Source organism: Stegodyphus dumicola, chromosome 8 (genome assembly GCF_044657685.1).
Source record: "Stegodyphus dumicola isolate Sdum_Otavi_A_Nest chromosome 8, ASM4465768v1".
NCBI lineage: Eukaryota > Metazoa > Arthropoda > Arachnida > Araneae > Eresidae > Stegodyphus > Stegodyphus dumicola.
Genome location: NC_140775.1, coordinates 130,899,976 through 130,921,945, shown reverse-complemented (window position 1 = coordinate 130,921,945; position 21,970 = coordinate 130,899,976).

The window sequence follows — 21,970 nt, the reverse complement described above, 5'->3', positions numbered from 1 at the left end:
CGCTTCATTATATCAGAGCGAATACCACGTCTGACTACTGTATGTCAGGCGTAAGTGAACTAGTTTAGATAAATATGCACCTGTCACTGGTCTTCTACGACGTCATTCACCCGCGGTCAATCGGAGGATTTATGTCAACCAACGGAAAAGCAGTAGTACTTCCTATGATACGCCCTCGATGCTGCGAGAGTGGTCATATTTACAAAAGTGTAGAGAAAAATTTGACGTGGTGCAAGTAAACTAACCACAGTTTTAAAATCAACATACCTTTTTACTCTTAAACAACTGAAAAATCGAACTCATCAGAAATTATGTTACAAATTGTTCCCCAGTGTAATACATCCAACGAGTAGAGGTCGTAAAGCACTTTTATTAAAACAGTTCGTTGGGAAACGACACATTAGGAAAGAAGAGAAACTAAAAACTAACCAAAAGTAAAGAAGTTAGTAATGGTCCGGGCAACACACTGGAGTCCACGGTAATGGGGGAAAAAACAGACAAAACTGCCAATTGGCTACCGCGAACGAATATACGCGGATATTGTACATGGCATACTGGAAGTCGCACCTGAAAGCGACAACTAATCCCTTTAATGGAACAGCGACACTAGCAGGAGAGTATATTATTTACCTTTTCAAGATCAGAGATAAATTACGCAGTGGTACTTGTTAGCTGACACATTCCTGACGGGACATGGCCCATACATGAGCCACTTTCGTTTTTCGGGACAGTGTGCAGTGCATGCGTGGAGAGGTTGCGACAATGACCATTCATTTTTGACTGCCCAGAGACAAGTGCTTATCATCTTTGCATACCATCAGCTGAAAACAAACATGTACAGGCGAATAACATCTGCCGCATACCATATGCGCTCAGATGTATTCAGAACTTCATTGTAATAGATCGTGGAATCTCTAATCGATTAAACAACTAGACAAAATCTGGCAGCAGCAATCCAGAAGCATCAACGTAGCATAACCTAGCTGATAAATTCATTTTACAAGTGGATCAGCCGCCAAGTTGGCAGCGGAAAAAAAAAAAGGACACTTATTGGTGCACTGTTGCTTTTTCTTTATGCTAGTTATGCATGCCATGTTTGGTGTGCTCTTCTGTGACTGACATTTTCATGAGGGACTATTAAAGGAATAAATTACTGCCTGCTTGCTTACAAGCCAAATTCATCTGAATGACGCTATATTTTCTCAATAATATTTATACATCCGTAAGAATCATTTGTTTAACGAGTCCTGCTGAAAAATGACATTACTCAAAGAATGATCTGATATAACTTCTGCATTAAAATTTGCACGGTATATATCATTCTTGTTTAAAATATTTAGGATTGCAAGGAACATAATATTCTCTAAATGTTCTCTGGAATTGACATTTAATGTAAGTGGCAAATCCAGATCCTGTTTATTCGGAATTTGCTTAATGCAAAAAACCATCGAAATGTTATATATATGCGGCTTAAGTGTTTGTCGCCGATAGTTTATTGTTTGCTTGCGTAACTGTAAATTGTTTTATTCCCCGTGCAGTGCAGCACATGACGAATATTATGAGAAAGGAGAAAAATTAAAAATACAAGAGAACGTGCATTTAACATTTAATAAATAAATTTAACATCTATATATAATAGAATTCGGAAATATGCAACCGGCAAAAACCGACAACGATGAAAAAAACAAATAAAGTGAAGTAAATAAATATCTTTATTATATGAGGTTTAAGTGTCTGTTTGTCGCCGATAGTTTATTGGTTGCTTGCGTAACTGTACTAGCCAATGGAGTGAAGTTGCCACGGCACAGGGTTGCCGTTTCATTTGAGACGTAGACAATTTCCTGTAAAACTTGCTTTTGCTACTACCATGAATAAGTCTCAGGGCCAAACGCTTAAGCGTGTTGGCATTTTTTACCTGAGCCTGCATTTGGACACAGTCAACTTTATGTTACCTGTTCAAGAGTTCGTGAAAGAACGGACGTAAAATTAAAAATAATTGATGCTCCTCTGCAAGGCGAGCTTAAAAATGATGGAAAGATCTACACAAATGTTGTGTACAAAGAGATCTTTGACATGTGAATTAGCATTTTATTATTTAAATCACCTTTATTTATTGAGCTAGCGGTTGCTCTAAGAAATGTACCGCCAGTGGTTTCCTTCATTGCTCTCTAAAGCAATTAAGCAAGTAGAAGGGGAAAACCCCGTGGGGCGGTAAGAAAAGGGGCGTCCTCGCCGCCTGCCCTGGGTAATTCAGTTTGAATTAGCAGGCACCTTTGCACAAGTCATTTTAATTACAATTTATAATATCTAGAACAGCGGTCATTTCATATGACCGCCGGTCTTTCTAGTAATATTCATTATTGTACAACTAAATGTTATTAGTAAAGATTGGCCATGAATGAAGTCAATATGTAACTAAATGTGTTGACAAGAAAAAGCTTTTGGATGAAATTTCGGAACAGGTAGAAAGGGGTGCCCTAATGCGAAACAAAAGCATAAAGAAAAAAGAAAAGGCAAAATTCAAACACAGATTGATTTCATCTTGCAGAAAATCTTAATAGGTATCATCAATAAATTTTCTTCAAAGGAAGATCAATTTGAAGTCCAATTTTGCATCAGTTTAGAGCTTTAGAATTTGAACAGCTAGCCGCTGGCGGAGATCGGCAAACATTATATTAATTTAAAACATACGACTTGTGAATAATGATTTTTCACTTTGCGGCTGCTTTTAAACTTATTAAAACTTGCAATCTGTTTATCATATAGAGAAAGCCAACGTCTTAGTTGTACTATTGGGAATTTTGTGCCGTTCTTGCAGAAGCAAGAACGGCACAAATTAAGTTCATAAGTTCATCTTTAGATGAAATTTTATGTTTTCTGACTTTTAGGTTCAATTTGTAACGTAAATTTTCAGGATTTTTCAGATGATTTAGGCGGTATCTTTAACTGGCGAGGAGCGTTATAAAGTAATCACTCCCGGATGAGGTTCATGCGTAGGATCATTATCCTGTTGAAACACAAATGATTTTCCTAAGTTTTTGGGCACTGAATTTCAAGTTATGTCGTAATATGTCATTGCATGTACACTGCGAAAAAAAAAAAAAAGGGAGGGCAGTTCTATTTCTCCCGTTCAACTGGGCCGATTGACGAAATTAAATAACATACCAATTTTTTCCATATTTTCTATTCTACGACTTAAATTATGCCTAGATATTAAATTTTGAAATTTTTGGTGAGAAATTAAAAAATTTATCTTGGCATATTTTTTTTTTTTTTTTTTTTTTCAGTTTGCGCCCAGAATACTCTTGGCGAAATTCTTAATTTATAGTAACCTACTTACTTTCCTTTTATTTTCCATGACGCACGAGAGGAAAAAGGTCAATCGCTCATTCTTACGTAAACCACATTTTCGTTATTATCGCTTATAATAAATACGACAAATTTCAAAACGCTTCAAAATGTAAATTCACGTATATCTTAGGAAATTTTGAATAAAAAACTCTAATTTTTTGCAGGTATGCTTAGAAATACATCTACTTTAAGGTGATGGCAAAAATTTTATAGGTTATAATTCAAAATGATTTTTTGCAGGTATGCTTAGAAATACATCTACTTTAAGGTGATGGCAAAAATTTTATAGGTTATAATTCAAAATGTTTTTCGAAAAATTTATCAAAATTATTTAAAAACACAATTGTTAAAAATAAATCATAAAAAATGGGTGAATTTTATTTGGAATATAAAAATAGAGATTAATAAATATACTCTTAAACAAAAAACACGACGCACCAAGAAGGAGTTATCCGAATGGGACGAAAATCGGTAGAAGTGATGTGCATATACAGAAAAAAAAATAATTACAGTTTGAGAAAAATTGGATGATTTATTGAAGTGATAGAGCTTCACAAAGTGAAAAAGTCAGTAACGCGTTTTTCCACCTCGGGCCCTTATGCAATCAGTTATTCGGCTTGGCATCGATTGATAAAGGTTGCGGATGACCTCCTGAGGGATATCGAGCCAAATTCTGTCTAACTGGCGCGTTAGATCGTCAACATCCCGAAATGTTTAAAGGGCCCTGCCCATAATGCTCCAAACGTGCTCAATAGGAGAAAGATCCGGCGACCTTGTTGGCCAAGGTAATGTTCGGCAAGCACTAAGGCAGGCAGTAGAAACATGTGCAGTGTGGGGGCGGGCATTATCTTGCTGAGATGTAAGCCCAGGGTGGCGTGACTGAAGGGCAACACAACGGGGCTTAGAACATCGTCGACGAACCTCTGTGCTGTAAGGTTGCGACGGATGACAACCAAAGGGGACCTACTATGAAATGAAATGGCACCCCAGATCATCACTCCTGGTTGTCGGCCTTATCTGCCGGAAGACAGTCAGGTTGGTATCACACCGCTGTGCTGGTCATCGGGGCTCAGTTCAAAGCGGGACCATCACTGAAGACTATTCTACTCCAGTCAGTGACATTCCAGTGCGAATGAGCACGACACCACTGAAACGGGCTTGACGTTGTACAGATGTCAATGGTAGTTGGTGCAAGGGGCGCCGTGACCTTAGCCCCCTTTTTGTGAGTCGTCTATGAATGATCCTTGCGGTCACTGAAGCACTAGTTGCACGTACAATCGATGATAATGATGCATCTGGGGCTGTGAGTGCCGCTCTGACCAATTGCTCGGCCTTCACGTTCTGTCGTTTCTCTAGGCCTGCTGCTTCCTTCTTGAAGCTGTGTGCGGCCATGGTTCACCCATTCCTGCCAACATCGTCTAATAGTGGCATCGCTCGTGCTCAAATGTCGAGCTATTCGCCGATAAGACCAACCGGCTTCTTTGAGCATGGAGGTAGGAAGTTAGATGGAGTGGCCCTAAACCAGTTTCCCCATACCCTCCTTTGAAGCACTGGCGATCCCTTCTTTGGTGACCAAAACATTGGGTAATTTACCATTGAGTTCAATGGGTTTTGACACGATCGGATGTAAATATTTTGTAATTACGTCGTAAATATGCATATAAATGTATAAATGTATATATTTTCTTTTTCTACAATACTTCAGACTCCTAAGTATATAAAGTAGTAAGTAAGAAAAGAAACAGTTTTAAACAAAATTTCATTCTGAACGGAATTAAATGCGATATTTTCACAGAACAATTTGCTCAGAATGGTTTAATTTGAAATATTTTCACAAGTTTTCGTTAATTACATTAGAAAAAAAATTTAAGGTAATTCCATTTGATTCGGTTAAGGATTATAAAAATTAAGATCAAAGTTTATTGTATTAAAATTATGCATTATTTCTTTTCTATTTATAGAGCTTCTTCCTAAAATACTTTCTCATATATGACATGATTTTTTAGCTTCTGAGGCATCCTTTAAATCGAAGTCAATTTATAATTAATGCTCAATTCGGTCCATTTCAAATTAGAGCACCTTTTCATTTAATAGCGAAATACTTTAAATAGTACTTACCTTTGTCTGAATATTTCTGAAAGAGAATAAAATAAGGATTATTTTTTAAATATTATTTAAAACTTGTAACTGAGTTATTATAAAATGTAAGGGGAATAATTCTTTTAATTATACTTATCAGATTTTTTTACCCTTAATTTCAACAATACATATTCCAAAACTCTTCTTTATTACTTTCTTAAGCACGCATCTCATAGAAATTGCTTTACAATACCTTTTAACAGATTGCTTTCCAGTACGAACGATTCTTGCTTAACTAGTTTTATAGCGTATCTGTCAACAGGATGTCAATTTATGGTTACAATTCAATGTTAAGGTTATTATATATTTAGATAATATTTATAATCATTATAAATTTAGATACATTTAATAATTAGATTCAGTAACTTTCACAGTTGTTTATGAATGAATAAATCCTTCATTTCAAATACATTTATAAATAATTTAATAAATATTTACGTATTCTGTTAGATGCAGATACATGCTTTTTGCAGGCACATGCATAAATACCATTTTTCAGTTCCGACATGTGGAAATCTTTAATTTCTGTGCATTCACTATATTTTTCGAGTAAAGTAATTTACACTAATTTTAAAAAAGTACATATTACAATAATATGTGGATGTGAAAAAATTTTTTTTATTTAAAACATTTTGGCGTTTGGAACATAAAATAAAAGTAGCGAATACTCTATCAAAGGTATCTAAAGATATATACAATTTTAAAGGTACGATGGGGTATTTTTCATTCTTTAAGCATAACGTTTTTGCTAAAATCTATATTTTTGTAGCTCAACAGCTTAGAATTTTATAAAACTAATTCATAATCAAAATCGCTGTTGTTAGTTATCGAAAAATAACCAAGATGTGATTTTTGCGTAAATGTCACTAAACTATACAAATTGCTATTATCCATCCCACTATGAAAGCTTCTTTTATGCGTAAGTGTCCCGTTTTTCGATTTGTATGGAACTGTCGTGTGTCGAAATACTATCAGAGCGCTGTCAAATGAGCTTCTGAATGTAAACAATAAACACCCCATCTGGTGACCGAAGCTTCGGAGCGATGCTTCACTTCTAATACCGGATTGGCCACTCCTTCCTTTCTTATCTCCATGTTTTTAAGACCAATTACACGACCTCTCTCAAATTCTGACATCTGCGCATATCATTCGCGCACCTGTATGCGAGGCATAGTTACTGTCTACCAGAGTACACGGAATGAAATTCATGAAGAATTTATGACCTGGAATCTTAATTTCTCCTCTTAAATATCCTGCCAGTTGCGCAGATCAGACGCACTGTAGCGACAACGGTTCATTCATTAGCAGCCAAAATGTTAAATTTTGCATTTTACGTCAAAACCTGTATGCATATCAATTTGTGTCCAATTTGCTTTATATCTTCTTGGTGCATCGTGGTGCGTCGTTTTTTTTTTTTTTTTTTTTTTTTTTTTCTCTCCCCGCTGCAGAAGCTGACGTTTTAAATAGTTTCACTAAAGTTTTGTTTCTAATAAATGTCGCAAAATGTTCATCAGAAACAATGAATTAAAAAAACCACGCATTTTAATAACATCACCAAAATAGACTAGAAGAGAAACACGCTAATGTGACAATCAAAATCGTAAAAAAAAAAAAAAAAAAAAACAACCTTATATTTAGCGTAGGTATAATGAAACAATCGATTTCGAGGGCAGCTAAAGGTCCCTCCTCATCAGGAGAAAGAAATACATAGAAAGAAGAAAATAGGAATCACAGAAACACGTGGTGCTTATCAGCACTGCACGTGGTTATAACTAGATTTTTAATCAGAGTTGCACTGGCCGCCTACTTTTACTGAGCCAGGCTGTCTGATCAAGTATAAAGAAATATTAGCGAAGTTAAAATAGGGAGCGAGGGGCAAATGCACATTACGCTCAAAATCTGAACTTCAAATAAATGATTAATACAAATTCATTATACCTACGCTAAATATAAGGTTGTTTTTTTTTTTTTTTTTTACGATTTTGATCACCAAAATAGTTGCAACTCTGGATCTTTTAGTAGAAATTCACAACACAATTTAAACTTTTCATTGCACATTAGGAAGTTTCCTTTAAAAAATTTAATTTAATTTAAGTTAACATGGTTATTCTAGCTTTTGAAAAGCATCACTGATGATTTTCTTTAATCAAAGGAAAAATTGCATTAAAAAAGAGATGTCTAAACGTCAGTGTTATAATACTCGTATTTGTATTAAGCTATAAGGTATTTCTTCCGCTTTCCTAGTGTACCTTCGTGGTGTAGTGGTTCTGCACGCTGGGCCGGGATTCCAGAGGTCCGTGGTTCGATTCTCGGCGAAGGCGTTTGCTCATGTTTCGTCTCTCTGGCTTTTCCAATTAACCTAATGACTCTACAGTGGCGCCCGAACTAAAAGAGCGGAGTATATAAGGTATTTCTCCTGCTTCCCTAGCGTGCCTTCGGTGTAGCGGTTCAGCACGCTGGGCCGGTATTCCAGAGGTCCGCGGTTCGATTCCCGGCGAAGGTGTTTGCTCATTTTTCATCTTGCCTGCTTCCAAAAATACGTAATATATCTAGAAAACATTTGATTATAACTGTTTAGTATGATTCAGATAATAATAACACTATTTCTCTCTTATTTTCAGTACAAACCGTTTGCTTTCATTACTTTCTGGGATATGAAGAACAGCTATTAAAAATAATTTAATAGTTATAAAACTATGACTTAAAAATCCACAATAAAATCGCACGCAATATATATTTAATTTCATTGTATATAGGGACATACATCTTCCTTTTTGTCCATGTGAAGAAATGTCGAGAATAATTCAACTTTAAACTCATAAATCTAATCACAAATCACTAGTTTATTAAGTGAGTAAACAATGAAAACAGTACTGAAGTATTAACATGTTATTAAGTTAATGATTATATGTCAACTATAAAAATACATTTTCAAATAGGTGCAACATCAGGATGGTAGATACTTGTGTATTAGCCGGCCCTCATTAAATCCCCAAAAAGTATTTTTCTTGACTCTTTCCTGCTATCACTTAGCAACTTTAGCTGATCGTAACCTTTCTCTTGTAATCTTCGTCGAAACACAATTTTATATCTTAGATTCAAAATAGTGGATATCCAAAAATGTTCATTCAGTATTATGGTTTCTCGTAGAAAAAATGAAATTTTTAGCTCAAAAGAGTTAATCTTGAAACATGATTTTACGTTGTTTCACTTTTCAGTCGAGTCTGCTGCCGTTCGGTAAAAAGTAAGATATTATTTTTTCACATTTAATCTTTCTGTTATTAATTAGCAAATAAAACTACTTAAAAGAAATAGATGCAGTTTTTAGTTCTTAAGACTATCACCTTTTTACATTTTAATCTGATTAATTTAAATAAAATGCATTTAATTCATAATACATCTAATTAAAAACATTAAATTTTTTATAATTTCATTAAGTATTTTTCACTTTAAAAAAAACAGAAAATATATAATGCTAGTCTAAATGCATATTCATATAAAAGCCTATAATATGTTTCGCTATTCCACTTCGGTGATCTCTAACGATAATCTCTGCTATAAAACCATATTAAACTCTGAAAGGGTCTTTTGGGAGATAGTTAAAATCGGAATTCTTTCAGTTTTTTTTTTAAATTTTGATTATTATTTATTTTTTATTTTCGTCCTTGACAATGTTCATTATTATTATTATTATTAATTCTGTTGACAGCTATGGGAGAATGGAGATGGACCCTCCAAATTAACTTCAGACCAATTAAAACTAACGCATATCTGCACTGGGCCATTTTTTGGCAATCCTTTCCCCACGGAAAATCTCAGGACAGCGTTTGTTACTCTCTCGTTAATTTTCACTGCATTTTGCATTAAGCGTTTACTAGATTTGTTAAGAAATAAAGAGGAAGAAATCCATTTTTTTTCCTAGGTATATGGCATTTTGCTAAAAATGTCCCAGATATACAAAGGAAACGCAATGTCAATAACAGTAGACAAACTATTAAAATAAGAACTGGGGAATCGGTTCAGAAGAAGTCACTTCTCTTCATATTTAATAGAATTCATAGAAGCAAAGACAAGTTACTGAGAATAATGATATATTTGAAATAATTTTGAATGCTATTGCCAAACACTATCTACTGGAAGTAAAAAAAATCTGATTTATCCATCTGTTGATACCGAAAATAAATTCACCAAAGGGCGATAACAAATTGATGCTTTTTGTGATTACGGCAAAGTTTCGAGGGCTATCTCCCTAAAGGAAGGGATGCCTTCGTGGAAGACCTCCTAATGAAAATTAGCCTGGCATACACTTTACAAATGGGTAAAACCACGAAAGCGCTCATGTAGTCTGCTCGTTCGCTGGATTCGAAAGTCAGACCGAACTACCAGCGTTCAGCGACTTTACCGCTCGGCCGCTGTTGAGCTAATAGATTTATCAACGGGTACCGGTTAATACAACATAAGTACCAAATAAAGTAATGCTCATGTATTTTTAGATTTCTTGGATAAGATACATCTGACATTTCTGCCTTCCGACAGTTTGCGTTATTTTATTTATTATACTAAAATAGGTCAGATTTTATAACATGCATTTTATTTTGCTGAAACTATCATGAGTATGTATTGCATCCCATTGAATAGCTATAAATTTTACAATCTGGTTATAAACTGCCCTAAATATTCCTAAATTTTACGATTTGAATTGAAGGTGCCAGAAATTTAACAATTTGAATATATCATACAGGAATTAGCGTTCATTTTACAACTTGATTGAATTTTTAACTATCTTCTTTTCATCAAATTCATTCTCTATAGTGTTCGTAATGTAAAATAATATCGAAATCTTTTAGGTTTCTGTTTGATGGAAAGCTATAAATTTGTTGTCCATCTCTTTTCCATGAACTAGCAGGATGAATGATTCATTGCTAATGCGGCTGTGTTGCGTAGCATTTCTGTTAATGCATCCTGTGCCATTTCGTTTTGAAAGTGACCATTTTCCGTGTCATCTTTTCATAGGAGTTTTGTATTTGATTTCTGTAGAATGGCTTTTAGTGAATTATTTCCATTAATAAATTGAAATTACTTTACATATGGACGCCATTCTATTAGATAGAATCGAATGCGGATCTATGACCTCATAAAAATGTATGAAACTAAAGGGGATATAACTTGTAACCTGAAAGCTTTATATTACAGATTAATAAAGATGACTTTACCATTAAAATTTTTAAGAACGTTGCAAGAAAATATTTTTGAAAAATTATTAACTGGCTACTGAATATATGGGGTTAGAAACATCTGTTATTAATTAAAATGATACTGTAAATGTTAATATATCAGTTGGATGCTTCATAAATTATATGTACTTCAGTGTTTAAAATTATGCAAATTAGATAGACTATAAAAGAAAAATTAAACCAAAGGTTATTATCAAGCATATTAGCTACCTATTATTTAACACAAGTACAAGTGACGGGGCACGTGGGAACTGTGCCTCTACCATACTGGTTAATCAGTACAGCACCACGTCCACCATCAACTAGAACAGCCCCAGACGTCAAGAAGGGGGCATACTAGCGCCTCGGCGAATTAGTATGCATTGAATATATTTATAAATACGGTGTCTTATACGTCGTTCAAGATACATATCACAAGATTTCCTATGGTGACCTTGATAACAATTATAATTACCCTCACAAATTATAGTTACACATATTGTTACATTGAATAATACTTTGACAAAATGTGACTTGCTTAAAATATACCTTGAAGTACGTTTAAAATATGCATAGAAATATGAACACTATATATTGGGATACGCGTAATATAACAATGATTATATATATTAAATATATATGCAGTAGCTACTTAATATAAAACAGGGTAAATATATAACATTATGCGGTTCAGGATACATTAGCACATAGAGAATACAGCACTCGTCGCAAAATGTTATGATCATAGTGATTTGTCTTGGATATATAAAATCACTTATAACTTGGATTGCAACGTCCTAGTGGAGGGGGGGGGGCGTGAAAGGAACGCAGACAACATTTTCAATTAAAATTAAACCGGGTACAACAGGGTGCATCCAAGGCTATTGGCTACAGGTAGCATCCAAGGTGTATCTAAGGCTAAAGGTTGCATTCAGCATGCATCCAAGGCTACAGGTTTATGGACACTTATGATTAACCCATGGGTCACCGATGCATTGTGGTACAATAAATTAAAATTAGACCTAGGGATACCGGTGATCCTTAAAGTGACTAATCACTAACTGCTCACTACATATACCATACAGATTAATGATGAGCTGGGATCAATTATATATCATCAATATGAAAGTGCGCATGATATTTTAAGGAGATTTGGAAAGTAGAATTAAATTCAGGGACAATGTTATCTGTCGAGATTGCTGTCATTAGTGGCATACAGGTTGAAGATTAGTTGAGTTAATCTATGCAAATAAATATAGTTTTCCCTCAAATGCGTGATTTTTGCCTTCTATCGACGAAATCTATCGTACAGTGGACCCTATCGATGAAAATTTTAGCTTTTTTCTTTCTTTACCAAGAAATATGCCCCTTCACAAGAATAACGTTTTCGCAAACCGCGTTCAATTCTAACAATTCCTTCAATTTTTATGAATTTTTAAAATATTTACAGACTTATGGGACACCCTGTATCTGTGTAAGCGGGTGGAACACAATACCAGAATTTCACCATAGATTGTATAGGTATAATCCCACCACACTAACTGTGCAGCTCCTTCAGTAAGAACACTCTGGAAGGCAGTCACTCGAGAGAACTTTCGACTCGCACTGTTTTGAGTGCCCCCCTTATCGCACAGACACTATATGCTTGCAAACAAACATCCATGCCTTCTCCGAGATTCGAACCCGGGCCCATCGATAAGGCAGTCAGCATCACTAACTACTATACCGTCTGGCGGCACGGGAAAGCAATAAAATTTTGTTACAGAAGCAACACTTGTCAAAACAACCGGATGATAAATTTATGCATAATAGCCAGGACAGGTGCTAGGGTACCTCCTGTGAATTTAAAAAAGAAGTGCACCCGTAAATACAAATTTCTTTATTCCGTTTCCTTTCAGGGATAGAAGAGAATTTAAAATAATCATATTTTAAATAATTAAATTATATTTTAATAAAAAACAAACGATTAAACATTTATGAAAAAATACTTAATTATTTAAAGAACAAAAATTTTTTTACAGCTTAATTTTTATTTTTATGCTTTTTAAATTGAATAAAAATAAAAATTATTTCTTTTATGTCTAATTTGGAACACTATTTTCAGTTATTAATAATTCACGATTCGCTAGTCTTTCTTGTGACATGCTCGAACATAAATAAATCTTGATTAATTTATGAGGAAATTTTTCATCTCTTACAAAATAAACAGGCAAAGTCAATAATATTTTCAATAAAAGAATGTAAAACGTTAAACAGCTACTTGCAATTCATTGCAGAATGACAAAATTTCTGACACGTTCTATAAGAAAATAAAATTACCATTATGCAGTTTCATAAGCACGTGTCCGCTTAGTATCTGTATTAGTGTTTGCGGAGGTTCATCTTGACGTTCATATCGAAATTAACATATCTCTGCCCACTGCCGAATTTTAATTGAAGATTTAAATTCCAATTCCCCATCTACATCTTCCTTAAGCTTTCCGGCAGCATCAAGTATGTTGCTGTAATTAGAGTCTGATCTGTATCACAATAAAATATTTTTATTCCTTCAAAGAATTTCAAAGCAAGTTTAATATCCATTACTTTATCCGGAAGGCGTTTGCGGAAAGTACTCATTCCGTTAAAAACATCGTGCCGTTTCATCAGATACGAAATAAATCTAAATTATTTTATTTTAATACATGAATTCTAGGCTTTATGGTGTACTTCTTTAATAAAACTGCTACCTTTCATAGCTTTTAAAGGCTATCGTACGTTTCTTCCAGCTGATATCGTAGAGATCAAGCTGCTTTGATTTTACTCTTTTTCACCGGATATCTGATAGCTGCTTCAGTATTAAACTAATTATATTTCATAAAACGAATTTCCAAACTCGGCGTAGCAAATATCTCTGTGAGTATGGCTTCGTCTATGTTAAACATTAATTAAAAAGTCAGTAAGCTCCTGGATCTTGTGCTGAAAGCCGTTCCATCTCATAACTTTAATAGGAGCTCTTGTAGGTCTAATTAAGCCCATTATGGGTCTGTTCGAGTTTATTAGCTTCCTTACTGTTTCGATTAAGTACTTTGACTTGCTGAGATAATTGAAATCCAGCATTTTTGATTACGGAAACAAATTCCGCCAGATCCGTGAATACTTTCTTAGTTTCGCTTAACATATCGGAGTAAATGCCTGTTGATAAAGCCTGTGTATAAATAAGACTTGTTTTCGACTACTCTAGTAGGGAAAGTGTTAGTCTTTTCAATTTTTCGCTTGGGAAACTTCTCACACCCCCTAAAACTGGAACTGTGAGAGCCTCCGCAATTTACACAATAAAGTGGCTTATCGTTATTGTTCTTATCTGGGCAGTCTTTTATATAATGCTCCTTACCGCATTTGACGCACTTGGGGGCATAATTGCACCCAGTCTGAGTATGGTTGAACACCTAACAACGAAAACATTGCAGGGGTTCCTGTCTGCCTAAGTATTCTTTGACCTTAATTTTCATATCACACTGAAAACTTTCGTTATAAATGTTTTTGGATGCATCCGTTTTAGGAAGTGAAACTAGAAATAATGATATCTTAGAAATCTTACCGTTACGTCTTTTGGTCATTTGTTTGATGTCTTTGACATCGTAATTTAGGCTTTTTAAGTCTACTTTGATATCATTGATTTCTGTATTACTCGTGAGCCCTCGAATGACTACTTTTAGGTACCTATCCTCAGGCAGGATGTTTGAATGACGTTCGATATCATGATCTTCCAATATCTTAACAATTGCCTTATCTGGGGTTCCGGCATGAACTTTAATACCTCTAGGAATCTGTTCACCATAAAATTTAAGTTTCTGCTGATGGAAAATTGACTTGATCGCATTCAATACATTTTTGATCTCTTATGGGGGAACGAGTAGAACCCGTGGTTTATTGGTAGTTTGTATTTTATTTGAAGAATGAACATTTGTGTTCATGTTATTCAGATTATCATTAGCCGAGGGGGGGGGGCTGGTATCCATTTCAGTATTATTTGTCTGTTCAACAATTATATCATTTAAATCATTATTACATTGGGTGTTGTCATGAGCCTGTGAAATTTGCGGAGAAATTTCGGTTTGGTTACTTAATTTAATTTTCTTAAAGTTGCTTCTTTGATTTCTCTTAGGAATGATCTGATCGCCTTTACTCTTAGCAGGCAATTCATCTTCCGAACTGGTAGTTTGATCAACTGGGAATCTCAGGTGACATGGTATTAGGTGTAGAGTCATGTAATTTAATAGGCCTTCTATCCCTATCGTTATTTTCCGTGATGCTATTTGAAACATGTGAATTTTGTGTTTTAGCATTTTTATGAGATTCAATACCAACAAGAGAATTAGTTATCTGTGAATTAGTCGTCTCAAGCATATCTAACAAACTTATTAGAAAATTATGAAGCTTACCGGCCCACCAGCGGCCGAGCGGTAAAGTCGCTGAACACTGGTAGTTCGGTCCGAGGTTCGAATCCCGCGAACGGGCTGGCTGCATGGGTGTTTTCGTGGTTTTCCCGATTTTCCCCATGTGTAACGTGTATACGAGCCAGTTTCCCTTAGAAAGTCCTCCACGAAGGCATTCCTCCCCTTAGGCAAAGAGCCCTAGAGTGCTTTGCCATAATTAAATACACCATATGAAGCTTACCTTCAGTGTCGGTGAATTGGCCATTTTGTTGTCGGATAAATTCTAAGTCCTTAATTTGACACCTCACTGCTCCTATCAAATAGGTGGGCTACCGTTGTTCCCTATGAAGGGACAGACAATGTATGTCTGTGCCTTCTCCGGGATTCGAAACTGGTACATCTGTACAACAGTCAGAGTCTCTAACCACTTTCCCGTCTGTGAGGCTCATCCATTTTATCCATATGCCTTAAGTGAGTCTTCTAAAAGCTTCAGGGTTAATTTAAGCAAATCTGCCATTAGAATAAAGGTTCTAACGGCAGATTTGCTTAGACAGGTTTCGAACATTTTAAAGTACTAATTTTTGAGTTAAACTTGATTTTTTGTAGAACAAATATGCGAAATTCCAGCAATTTCCAACAGTTACACGCAATTTCCATTTTTTATTACATCAAGAATTATTTCAATATCAAGAATACTTTTACCGTCTTTAAAAAGATAAATTTTTAAATTTCTAACAGAATTCATAGTTAATTTTTAGCGTCTTGCTTTGTTCACTTCAGATATGGAACTATTAACATATTTTCCTAACCGAGTAATAATTTCTAGACGCATATGATAACTCTTGTGATGTATATTCATTTAAAACAAAAAAGTTGTGACAAGAAAATAGTCTACTAAAACATTTGAACAAAAATTTAGTGGGTCCCTTATTATGATGTGAGTTACTGATTAAAAATGATTAACAAGTGTTTGATAATATTTATTTTATAGCAATCAAGGCTTACAAGAAAAAAATAAATCCATGTTTTAGTAATGTAGATCTATGAAAATAAATTTGAAAAGCACAAGCCTCCGAAAACAAGTATTAGCCACTGTAAAAACAATATCCTAGAGGAAAAAGAAAAATTCTGAAAGGTTCAGATTTTAACTATCACCCAAAAGAGTTTAAGTTTTTTTTTTTTTTTTACAATCTCGCTGAGCTCGCGGTCTGTTGTTACACTCACTCCTACAAATACTTTTTTTTTTTTTTTTTTGGTGCCTTTTTAGCTTTATTATTAAGCATCATTTTCTTCGCACTTAGGCCATATACAATTCAACAGCAAAATTGCAAAAATTTTAAAAGCAGCATAGCAGTATACATTTTGATTTCACGATGCAGCGTTAAGTGTTGGCATACATTTTTCTGTCTATTTAGTCTTTCTCAGCTCATCATTTCAGTGAACAGTCTTCTTGTTAACATGGCTTTACAAAGCGTTTCTTTTATCTTTTTATTATTAACGTTTTGTAAGTTTACTTTATTCATTAAATATCAGGTTCTTGGCGCTTACGCCACATAAAATCCGATTCAACTGTAAAATCACAAAATATTTAAAAACAGCATATCTTTAGAATTTCTGACTCACTATCTCGCGCTTACGAGAGATTAAAATGCATTTTTTTCTTCCGTAGAATGTTGTCACTGCTCAGTCGTTGAATTAGCTAATAAAAAAATTCGTTAAAGTTTTACCAAATATGAAATAGATAATAAAACAAATTTGAAATTCAAATTCTGGACTTTCAGCTGCTAATATTCGACTAGAGGACTGCATTAATCAGAATTTGATGGCTGTAGATTTGCACTGTTGCTTTTTCATAGTGCGAGAAACATGCATACATTTATGCAGATTATTCATTATTTAATTTCTTTAAATAATACAGGGCGATAATATTTGGTGGCAACAATTTGAAAAGTAATACGCCATTTATAGTGATTCAATGCAAAATGCCGTTTTGAAACTAATATACCATTTGGAACTAACGTCCCTTTTGAGCTAATAAATAACGGATGAAAAGCTTTTTGTTTCTTGGATTTGGCAACACCTTCGTTTTCAGCCGTGGATGTAATATGAGCGAAACTACATTATACACAAAATTTCAGATGCTTTTCATAATATGGTTGCAGCCACTGAAGGGAGTAATTTAAGGAAGGAAAAAATAAAAACTAAAAATATCCCAAAATATTGATTGATACCGGAAATCTGATATTATAGAAAACTGAAATTTATTGATTGATGAAAAAAAAAAAAAAAAAGGGGGATTCATTCATAACAGAAACACAGCTTTTTTTTTTTTTTTTTTTTTTTTTTTTTTAAAAGCTAAAATTACACCATTACAACACAGGACATTTTCTGCGCATGTTCTAACGGTTGTTGCTCTTTGTAATCTATAAGGACTGGTTTCAATTAAATTAACAAGGGAGGATGTTGCTCGTCGAAATAAAACCCGTTTTCTACACATGCAAATACCGTAGGATATCCTGCTTTTCTGCAACACGTGCTTTGTGTATACGAAGCTTTTAATTGATAAAGTCGTTTGATTTGATTTCTATATTTAGAGCGCCGTAACTGTGCGAGAGTTTGTCTGCTAAGTATAGCTATTTCTAAACATTATTCCGAATATAATATATTAAAATGCTTATTATAATAGAAAAAAAGATTATTAAAATTTGTTATTGATGAAAAAAGCTATTCAAATTACACAATTCATTAAATGCACTAAGAAATAAATAATTATTCTTTTAGGTGTTGGTGTATTTAATTATGGCAAAGCACGCTAGGGCTATCTGCCTGAGGGGAAGGATGCCTTTCGTGGAGGACTTTCTAAGGGAAACTGGCTCGTATACACGTTACACATGGGGAAAACCACGAAAACGCCCATGCAGCCAGCCCGTTCGCGGGATTCGAACCTCGGACCGAACTACCAGTGTTCAGCGTCTTTACCGCTCGGCCGCTGGTGGACTTATTCTTTTAGGTTTTAGGTCATAATATGATTAAAAGTAAAATCGCGAATGTCCATAAAAATGCATCTGTTTCTTACTGATGCCTGTACAGTTTTATTGGATGATATGGTAGGGGTTTATTCTTCCGGATACCAGTAGAGTGTTATTAGTTCGTCTGTGTATTCGATAAGGCAATTTCTTGTACAATTTTTTAAAATTTATTTGTAAGCATTTTAGCAGTGGAATCATATGACTTATTTTGTAGGGTAGATATAATTTTAGAAGTAATATTACTTTGACATAGGGTGTGAACATCAATGAAACATTTTCTAAGGGTGCTGAGAGCAGAAAAAATTCTAAAACAGTTAGCAGATTACGGAAAGACGCGTACATATTAAGTAGCCAATAACAGGCAACAGAAATCGGCGTAATGTGAGTAATTTTGTGGGATTGCAGTAGCTTCAAAGATTAAATAAAACCATCTTCTTCAACTACGGAAGTGAAAATGCTGGAAGAAAACAAGAACTACATGAGAAAAATACAGAGAAATTCGAAAATGTTTCAGCTAAATGATAGAAAACGAGGCCTTTAATTCGCATACAGAAGGCAAAGCTTTTTTTTTTTTTTTTTTTTTTCAGCAGCTTGAGTAACATGTTCCCTTTTCTTTTCATCACTTTCCTTTCCGCAGCTGAAGAAAAGAAAGTTCTATTTAATTTTCGAAACTATAGTCTCGCAAAATTACTAACATTACGCCAATTTATCTTAAACATTTCGTAATTTCATTTGCCATTTCAACTTTATCAAAATCTTTCATAAAGTTTGCATTCTCACTATAATTTTACTTCTTACCCTTGCTCTCCAGCATTTTACAGTGTGTAAAAGCGTGTAAAATTGTACAAGTATTCTACACTAGAACCTCATCGTAATCCCACATGTTAATAACTTAGACACACTAAACCTCAATGAATACCTTAATTTCAGGACTGTGGGCTGGACAGTCTAATTTTTAACTAACTACATTCACAACGCTTGCTTTTCTTGTTAACTTGCACTTAAATATCTCAGACATACATCAGCAATTTTAACTCTTACAAAATAGCTAACATAATACCTTTACGTTTTACATGACAAAGTTCAGAATTTGCTTAAATTCATTCCACAAACACGCCAAAATTTCCAAAGCAATCTCTTAGACTCAAGACACAGTATCATACTTGTACTAAGAACATTCCTGGGACTTCATCGGCTGGGCTGGCTGTTGTTGTGCCGTCGGAAACCACCGTTGGTTCTTCCTGAACTTCCTTCGCTGTAGGAGTTCGTTCTTCACCGGGCGCTTGGCGTGTGAACTTTGCGTTGGGTATCCCGTTATTTTTCCGTCGTTGCAAACTTCTCTCGGCACAAATATCTTTTAATCCTAAATTTTATTATTGAATGTAAATGTACAGGAATGTTTGCGTTAACTTTTTGCAGAAGCATATTTTTGTACCACCGGTCGGCTGCGGTCAGATGGTGCTGTCCGCTTTTGCTTAAAGTAAATTGGCGAAGAACTGGAGAATTCCCTTTGAATTGAAGCGAAGGGTTTTCTACTCCTCTTCGTTTATTATCAATAGCTGCGTCTCGGGTTTATTTCCGATCCAAAAATCTAAAGGCTTGTAATGGAATTTTTCGATTTTTTTATTGTAATGTAGATAGGAGCTAGATTTTTTTTTTTTTTTTCTAAAAATTGTTCTAGAAAGGCATCTCCTTCCAAACAGAAATCTGTTTTCAAGTACTTTGCAGTATAATATTACCTACCTATCAGTTCCTCTAGTGCGTTAACATGTAATCTAAATATTGTGTTCAATACAGCAAAATACAAAACTTGGATTTAAAAATTCACTGCTTTGGTAAAAGAATCTTAACATGGTTGGTTAAACATAATAAAGATGACAAACTAAGATATGCATCATAAAGAATGATTTGGAAAGAGAAACAAAAAATTACCAGCTAACAGACAAAAACAAAGGTAATTCCAAAACATTTTACACCTAATATTATTGCGAAAATATAAGACAGTTATGCATAAAGATTTATTAAGGGGATCTGAATTGCTTTTACAAACACAAGTGAAATACATTATTACAGTGCTGCACACTTTGTGCATTTACAATCGGAGCATTAAATTTTCAGTTTCCTGTATAACAGGCAAATGCAGACAGTACTTAAGCAATTGACTTTTTATGCTACCTTTTGTTAGGAGCGACAAAAATAAAAAAATAACAGGTCAATCTGGGTTTTAGTTGCGTGATGCCATCATTATTAAAGTAACTGTATGATCAGTCAGTTGGCAGAGAAGAGGAAAATGAATAAAGAAAGAGAAGACTCATTTCACTCTCATACGCGCTATTATTCGAAATGGTAACAGTTTCTTTCTACGTTCTATTTCATTTCAAATAACGAATTTCGAATCGGATTTCATCTTTTCATCGTGATGACAGCCGAAAAATGTTTGTTAGTTTCTGTGCGACGTGGCTGCAGTCACGAGATTTCCTGCACGTGACACAAAATTGTGAACTAAAGAGTTCCGGTCAACATTTTGAGAGGATGTCCACCTTGCATACAAATTGTTTAAGCCTAGATCTAACTGAAAAACATTCAGATATCTACATTCCAAGGTCTTCCGCGGTGCACACGAGTAAATTCTCACATATCATATTCAGAACTACACTATGCCTCGTAGGTAGAGGAAGAATACGAATCCATTTCATATTTTTTTATGTAATTTAACGTATTTTTCCCCCGCATGCCATTGCGTCAACAGTGTAATCCAGAGAGCTCGTTAGTTTGCTATTAATGAATTACCTGGAATACGAATGATGAAATACCTGATTTGCAAGTGTCTGACAATGGTCGGACACTTGCTAAAAAGCAGTTCACCTGAAATGGCTGAACTCATCGATCCCTTAGTAGTCTCATCACCAAAAACATTATCCAGGCTGCACCACAGAGGATAGATCGATATTACACCGAAAGGAGGGGGAAAAAAACATGCGCCTACTGCTACGCCTTTATGCGGCAGTCAACTTGGTTTCACTGCTCAGGTTTCAGGCTAATCCAAGGTGCTCTGCTAATGAACACATAATTTAGAAATCCCTTACTTCTGCAGAATAATTTGCAAGCCAGAAAATTCAGAATTTAAACTGTAACTGCCGCTTCACGTGGATTACATTCTCATTTATGAGGCTGCTATATATATATATATATATCGCGGTTTTTGATATTGCAGGTTGTTCCTTTAAGCCACTGGAAAATAATACGTTGCCGGAATAACTCATCTAGCACCAAAGTCTTACAGCCTTCATAGAAGAACAAATAAATTATGGCATCTTCCTGTGCGTGCTATAACGGTGGAGTGTTAAATGAATTCCGCTCGCAAATGGAACGTTTGTGGTTCGATTCTCGCACGAGATCTAGTTTTTAATATTTCTCGCACTATAAAACTTATTAGTCTCTGCACTACAAAACTATAGAAAGAGTTTGAGATTAAATTATTGTATGGATATTACAAAACCTAAATCACAGGTGAAAGTTTTTGGAATATTTTAAAATACAACTTTACATAACTTAGGGAAAAAAAGTTATGCAAAGTTTCTCCCGCACGCTAGGAAGACGGGAGAAAAGCCACGACTCACCTCATAATTGAAATAATCTTCGGATAAATATTGCAGAATATTTTCAGAAAGTACAATATTTCAGATTCGTAAACAGAACGCTAGCAACTTAATAATAATAACCCCAAGTCAGTAAAAATTAATTTTATTTTTTAACCTTTCCGAACTATTAAATAAATTAATATCCACAGCTGGTTGCATTAATATTCTTAAAACTAACTTTT